Source organism: Nelumbo lutea, chromosome 2 (genome assembly GCF_056320005.1).
Source record: "Nelumbo lutea isolate HS-2025 chromosome 2, American lotus-T2T, whole genome shotgun sequence".
Lineage (NCBI taxonomy): Eukaryota > Viridiplantae > Streptophyta > Magnoliopsida > Proteales > Nelumbonaceae > Nelumbo > Nelumbo lutea.
The window spans coordinates 24,093,999-24,102,187 of NC_142685.1; the positions used below are offsets into that span (position 1 = coordinate 24,093,999).

Below are 8,189 nucleotides of genomic sequence, written 5' to 3' on the forward strand. Positions count from 1 at the left end.
TATTGCCTCATACGACACTTTTCTGATTTTGAAGTCGTGGTGGGGAGCAACAGTACTAAATAAGACGACATTGTTTAAAACACTGCTCTTTTTTATATGACGCCTATCTGCGCTGTTGCTCGAAAAATGACATCGATGTGAAAAAACACATTCTCTTCTGAGTCGATTTCTTTGCCAGTTTACTATTCCTTCGTTCAAAAAGAATTAAAGCTGTGTTTCGTTTGAAAGAAGTCTCTGGGGTGATTATTATAGAAGTGGTAGGCATTCCGCCTTTCACGCCAAAATACCAAAAAAGAAGTATCTGAATGATCAACAGTGAACAAATAAAGAAAAGAAGAACTCTGGATAATGTCGTACTAGACTTTGGACGAGTTTTGGTAGGGCCCGTTTGGTCACAGTTTTAATTTTCATACTAAAATGTGATGGCACGCCTTCTGAGTTTTGACCAACGCGTGCAATGCAATTGCTATCAGCTGATGAGTTCATTTACGTTTGGAGAATATCCGATCTACATATAACTACAAAATTACACATTATTAAACAAACAGTTTCTTTATTTATTAAAAGTTTTCCAAGACTGTTCCTTCTTTTCTTTTTTGATTAATCAATTCTACCCATCAATTGCCGACTTATAATCCATTTTCTAATGTAAAAACGCTCACTCACTCACGCCATCTTCAGCTGCAGCTGGGCTTACTTCAACTCTTTAAGGATGCCTCCATTTAAATCTGCGTTTGTTTTTGTGTAAATGAGGATTGGAGTAAATTTTACAATCCGATTCAAATTTCCCCACAATTGTTTTCGGTGTAAGTTATACATGATAAATCAATGACCTAAACCTAACCATTAGTCAATGTAAAGACTTTCTCACTTTAACGGTTCACTATATTTAAACTGATCGTTTGCAGGTAAAAACTTTACACTAAGATCAAACGCAGCCTAAACAAATTAAGTTAACAACTCATGCCACCGCTTTCATATCTCAGCCGAATACAAATTTACAAGCACCAAAAAATGCTTTTTTTATTTGTTTATCTACAAAATTTTATATCTCCAAACAACACCCCGCCTGAACGTGGCCGGAATATTCTTCCGGCACCCTCACTTTTCTCCATGTATAATGCGGCGACTCCAGAACGTACGCCCCGTAGGGCCCACCACACTTGGCCATCCCAATCACCAACAGCTTGCCTTGCCATGTCACCACATTTGGTGACACGCGGATGTCAGCTGGTAATTCTGCCACGGACCGCCATGTGGCACCATCTGATACCGCCATGTGGCCTGCCCTACACCTGTACAACTTCCCTTCACCCCCTACCACGCAAGTCCCCGGACACGAACCGATGTCTAAGACGTCCCCCTCCACCTGGCCCCACTGCCACGTGGCAACATCGAAAGCCTCTGCACTCCTCTCGAACCGTCCTTGCATCTCCGTAGAATACCCACCTATGACGAGGAACCTGTCAGCGTGGAAAATCCCCTTGCACTCATCCCGTTGCCTGTCCATGTCAGGTAGTGGGGTCCATGCATCCTTCGCCACGTCATACAACATCGCGGACTTGAGTGCATTCTTCTCCTCGTCATGCCCTCCGGCGACAAAAACCATCCGATCGGAATCCGACGCACAAGCAAAGAACGACCGTGAGGCCCCCGGCATGTCCCCCCCACGGCGCCATCCGCCGGACACGAAATCGAAAACGAACACAGCTTTCGACACCTCCCAAGTCGTCGGGTTCCACCCGCCAATCACCACCAGCTTCCGGCCAACCCCGGCGCACTGACAGAACAACGGCAGCCCCCCGGAAAACCCCGGAACCGGCGGCAGCTTACCCCACGCGCCGGTAGCAGGCTCAAGAAGCGCAAGACGGTAAGCATGTGCAGCTGCGCACTTCACCGCGCCTAAAGCTCGGTTTGGCTCAGCTTGTGTGAGAACAACAATGGGCCGGCTCAAGCCACCGGACTTCCTCCGTTGGTGAAACTGCACCGACTCAAGCTCTTCTTTCCAGCCTTTACAAACCGCGGAGACAGTGCAGAAGTGAGTGTATGGAACGCGGGTTAAGCATTCACGGGCGATCTCATCCGGAAGGCATGGAATCAGATCCATCATGGACGACTAGAAAGAACCAGTTAAAATCAGGATTTGTCAGAAGAGAACCGAGAGAGAACCAGTTTGCTTTCAGCAGAAAAGCAGGGAAAGAGGGGAAGAGAGATAGAAGACACTGAATACTCTGTGGTTAGATCTCTTAACCCATTTATAATAGGTTGATTGATGGAGAAAAGTGGAGTTCCAAAAAAGGGCAGAGCTTCTAGAAGGCGGTGAGAATGCTTGAGACGATGGGAGACCAGTCCACAGATCACATAACGACAGACTGTAAGTAACCTAGAGAGACTGGCAGCAGGCCACAGTTGAGTTGGCCTGTTATTTACCGCTTTCCCTTTAACCATTTTCTTTAATTTTCTATACTGTTTTCTTGGGTAACGTAACTACAGAAACCTTAATTCTATTAAAAAGGAAAAATAAATAAGCTTCCGACGCTTATCAAATTTTATATGGGGTTTGGCGCGTGGAGGAATCGGGTCACTATGTTTCCAGCCATTAACGTATTTTTGCAATCATCCCTAACGTACTTGCAATATAACACCTGCTTAATAATTCATTGCAATATACAGATAACTACTCTGTGTTTTGCTTTTGCCTTTGGATATTAATACTTGCGTCCTTGAATTTTTATTTGGTCATTGAATTTAACGAGATAATTTTGTCATCTCCTTCTCTCTTTTATTGTATAATGTAATGTTTTAAAAAATGGTTCGGAATTAGAACCATTATGTCCATTGGTTTTTTGGGTTGATGGTTCAATTATTCGATTTGTATGAATGGCCCATTTTAATGAAAAATAGCTAAAAATTGTTAAATAACGGTTTGATTGCTTAGATCAACGGGTTATTGACCAATTTAACAATTTAATAATTTTTTATCATAGACCGAGTTTGAAATCAAATAAAATTAATTGCCTAGATGATTCTCAAGCTGAATAGTCTATCTGTTCAGGTCAACCGTGGTTCAAAAACATTGGTATAATGTATCTCTAAAACCCAAATTTTTTATTTTTCTATCTATTTTTCCTTTTCTTTTCATATTTAAAGAGAGTGGAAGGAAAATGAAAAAATTAGAGTCTTAGTTTTACTTTTAATCAGATAAAACAGTCTCATAGAAGTTCAAAAACAGAGTATTGAAATTTGAAGTTCTAAAGCTCAAAAACAAGGTAGTTCATCTTTTATTCTAATAAATTATTGTGAATTCATATAAACTTTTTTTTATGTTTAAGTTCACAAGCGGACAACCTACTGGTCGAGATTATCATTGGTCAATTACCATGGAGGAAGATCAAACCCACAAAAGTCAAAACTACAGCAAATTGGGATCACCTCCCAATAACTATGAGATTGGGATCACCTACCAATAAAATATGTTTCAACAACCTACTAGTAATATCTGACACTGCATATCTCACTATGAGATTGGAACCCACTATATACATGAAGTGTGGTGTTGGAATGTATTTTGTTGGAACCCACTATATATATATGAAATTGGAACCCACTATCAGATCGTGTTGATAGGGTGTTGGAATGTATTTTGTTGGCAGGTGATGAATTTCTTTGTAACTTAATTTGAATGTATTGAGACATATTCTTCAAACAGGCATTCAACGTTAAATGTTATTTGTGCTCCTACATCTGACACTCATTATGAGACTAGGGGCCTGTTTGATGATTAAGTACTTATTAAAAGTATTTATTTTAACAACCACTTAAGCCTATTTGGTAACCCGTTTTTCAAACCACTTATTATGTTTTTAAACACTTATTGGGGTGGGAATGTTTGGTAAGTTACTTTCCCCATAAGTACTTATATTAAACACCAATGACAATTTTAGCCCTCACTTCACTCATACATATATCACAATGGTTTTCACATATTATAATATACATTTCAATTGCAGCCCACGTGGACCCCCACGTTGACTGCCATGTGTATCCAAATAATAATAATAATAAATAATCATAATCATAATAACAACAACAACAACAACAAAAATAATAATAATAATAATAACTACTATTAACAACAACAACAACAATAATAGTAATAATAATTGCCGCTACATTTTGCTTTCTACAACCTTCCCCCCTCCTCTATGTCTCATTTCATCCTATTTTTCTCAACAATCACCTTCCAACCATTTACTTGCCACACTCTTTGAATGCTAGTAGCCCCCTCTCTTCCTCTTCTTTCTTTAAATACATAGTCATTGACATTCACACACATCTACCTCATTGCTTCCAAAGAAACGAACAATACTAAAAATCCTCTATCACTCTCCTTCTTTCTCTTTGAGTTTGAGACACATAAACAAATGGCACCAGCAGCGGCTTCCTTCCATGATTATGACACATTGAAGATTGTTTCCATCATGGATGCTTCTAGCCACTTAGGCTCCAGCCTTGTGGATCGTCTCCTTCAAAGGGGCTACACTGTTCATACCACTATCCAGAACCATGGTTAATTTCTTTCTTTCTTCATCTTCTACTTTACACTCATCACTCTTATGTCTATAATTCTCATCATCTATTGCGTGGATTGTTTGTTTTAGGTGATTTGCAATTGCAAGCATTCAAGAGAAATTCTTCTGACAATAGCAAGATTCTGAAAGTCTTACACGCCGATCCGTTTGACTACCAGAGCATCATGGATGCTTTGAAGGGTTGTTTTGGCTTGTTCTATAGCTTTGAGCCTCCCCAGTACTAGCCCACCTTCGACTCGGCCATGGCGACAAGTCCATCTTCATCTTTCACCGCTACATTTCCACCATTAACTGTCACTAGGAGCAGTTATAGTTCCCCAGAATCTTGATTTGGCGAAAGAGAGAAATAGGAGAGAGATCGAGAGAGGAACTTATGAAGAAGGGGCCAATATTTGGTGACTAGAAGAAAAGAAAGAAAAAAGGTCTCCAATGGCAGAGTAGGTCGGCAAGGAGGTGAGGTAGATGAAGGGACAGATCAAGGAAGAGAGGGGCGGAAGGAAGAAGATGATGAACAATGCTTTTTGGGCGTAGGGTACTTTAGGCATTATAGAAATTTATCAATGATTGGTTTGTCCTATTTATTGGAAAAATACTTTTTAATAAGTACTTAAAAAAACAAACTTGAAATCACTTTAAAAAAAAATACTTCTTTTCCACTTTTTTACCAAACACCCATAAGTACTTAAAAACCACTTAATGTGTGGTCCCATGTCTTAAAATAAGTACCTGTAAAAAAAAGTACTTTTAAATATTCTCAAACAGAGCCTAGGACCCACAAAAGGTGACCCTCCATGTGTTGGGTATTTTTATTTTTTTATATGAAGCTCACTGCTCACATATATGCTGCCCCGCTATGTGTTTGGTATTTTTGTTGTTTTCTTACATAACGGCCATATATTGGAATTAGGAAAAGTAACTACAGGTTATATATTATATAGGGTTTCTAAGGGCATTTTCTTTTGCCCTTAAGATCAATAAAAAATAATGTTTTCATATAATAACCAAAATGGGATAATTTTTTTTGGGAAAATATCAAAGAAGGGCAGTAGTACTGTTACTCGTCTTCCTCCGCTGCCTCTGTGAGAAAAGAAGTTTCTGCAGTGTATTAAGCATTTACGCCCTCCTCTTTTAATGTGAAACAGGCATGTTTTTGTTTTTAGTAGTTTTTAAAAGCTAGAATCGTACCAGAAATCAATATCTCTTTACTCTAGGAGAAAATTTGCTTCATTGCAACCCAATGTTCTTAATCTTCGGTCTCTGAACTCAAAAAACGTAAAAACCACTGGAAGAAGATTTATGAAATAAGCTATTGATCAATTCTTCTCACCACAAATTTACATTCCCGGAACAGTTTAATAAAATAAATTAAAATGAAAATTTATGACTCTTGATGGAGGATGATTTGACCCGACCTACTGAGATGATGACACGTGGACCTGACTCAGTACAAGCAACAACTCAGCAACCTAGCTTGACCGCGACCAAGTAACGAATATGTAGAATAGCTCATTACGTCTTAGATCTCTATAGGGGGAGCTCGCTGCAATACGAGCTCCAAATCTCCCGAGCTACCGATAAGGGAATACTCCAAGATTATTTCAACTTGCGAGCTAGGGAAACCAGCTCGCTCCAGCACCTGGGCAGAAGAACTGCCCCAAAGACCAACCTTGATAAGGATTACCCCGAAGTACCCCTAAGAGCTTGTTACAAAGTAGCTCGCGGCAAAGATAGCCCGCTACGAAGTAACTTGTGACTGTGATGTGACGCTCTCAGGAAGCTTCCATCTGACAATACCGTACTCGTCAAGTTGTGCCACGTCTTTCGACTGACGGTGCAGTCCCTACCCGATTGGCAATCTACCCCACGTCTCTCGACAGATGGTGGCGTGCTTGTCCCTTCGAAGACGTGTCACTCAGCCAAGCGGGTAGTACATTGTAACGATCGCCTGCGCAGCCCTGGCAGGTAACGACTGTGACAGAAGCCCAGTGGCGGTTACGCCTGATTTGACAAAATGCCCCTATAAAAGCCCTTTAAGCGGAGAGACAGGGGCTCTCTCTCGCTCTCTCGAATTAGATATGAACTTGCACTCTTACTTGCTCTCGAGCTAATCTCGAGACAAAGTGATCCAGCGCGATCTACACTCTTAGCATTTTATACTTTCTCTTCTTCCTCCCCAGCGTTCTAACATAAGCTTCGGAGTATTCCCGCCAGGCAAGTCCCCGGGAAAGGAGCCAGTCAGCAGCCAGATAGGAGTGTCCGGATCTTGCCGCATCATTTGGCGTCATCTGTGGGAACGCTTCTAAAAGCCTTCCTCCAAGCTTTTATAGCACCTTCTTCCAAAAACTTAGCATTCTTCATGGCTTCTTCTAGCAATGCCAGACGTCACGACAGCCATAACGCTTATGGGGAACAGCCCCAACTTCCTACTGTCTGCATTGGACAGTTTACCATCCCCTCACCATGGACGGAGTCCCCAGTTTGAATGTGCCTCTTGCAGTGGCACCCGTCGTTGCCCCGCTCCCTTCTACAGTAGGAGCAACCTTTGCTGAACCCTCAGTTGTGCCCCCAACGGCCAACCCGAACCAACCAGAGGACTTGGTGCAATGCATGCGGGCCATGCAGGCTCAAATGCAATAGTTCAAACAATTCCAACTCTACCAACAACAAGTGTTGCACCAGGTTTCCCAGTACCAGTACCAACAACAAGTGCTGCACCAAGCCAACCCGCTGGAGTGAGTGGCCTCGTAGGGGAGAAGCTTCCCAGGTCCAGGATCCAGCCAAGAGCCACACCTCTTCCCATAGCAAGAAGGAGAGGCCGGCTACCCTCTCGGCACCCTCATCGCAGCCTATGGATGGGCCAGTGGCCTCTCACCCAACAAAGCCCGTGTCACCACAACCTTCGCAGTTTGAGCTCCTGTTAGCGGACAACCCATTCGAGGTCCTGGCAGCGGGCTACAAATAGGGCCCTTCGGTCCAGAGTTGTCACCAACAATCCGAGCCTATTGAGCTTGGCAACACCGAAGCGTCGAGCACCAACACCGAACTGCTTCCAGAGCCTCTCTCGAGCTCAAAGGAAAAGAGGAGGTATGCTCAACTGAAGTGAAAGCTACCCCCCTTCTCTTGGTTTCTTCCCCGCTATCTCCAAAACTCCTTGCTATCCCCATGCCAAAGGATTTCAAGCCCCCCCCTCTCTAGACAAGTATGATGGGTCTTTCGATCCAAATGACCATGTGAACGCCTTCCAGTCCCATATGCACCTCACACGAGCCAGCGAGTCCTGCATGTGCGTGGCATTTTCCACTACCTTCAAAGGAGTGGCCTGCACCTGGTACCGAAACCTCGTGACCCGCTCGATAAGAAGTTGGGCGCAGTTCGTGCAGGTTTTCACCTCCCATTTCGTCACCAACAAGAGGTGTCCGCGAACTCAAGAGAGCCTCCTTGGCATAGTGCAAAAGAAAGGAGAGTCCATCCGGAGATACATCAAACGGTTCAATAACGCTTGTTTGCAGATACCTGACCTGGATCCTGCAGTTATCCTCACAGCAGCCAAGCGAAGTATCACCCATAAGGAGTTCAAGTGGCGTGTAGTTATCAATC

At 42.7% G+C, this 8,189-nt stretch overlaps 1 pseudogene across 1 annotated transcript; it reads right to left on the reverse strand.

The window, feature by feature from the left end:
* Window positions 1–948: 948 nt before the first annotated feature.
* LOC148869243 (F-box/kelch-repeat protein At1g80440 pseudogene) lies at window positions 949–2,376 on the reverse strand (annotated as a pseudogene). The gene has a single exon (XR_016107627.1). The product of XR_016107627.1 is annotated as an F-box/kelch-repeat protein At1g80440 pseudogene (transcript).
* Between the last annotated feature and the right edge of the window lie 5,813 nt (window positions 2,377–8,189).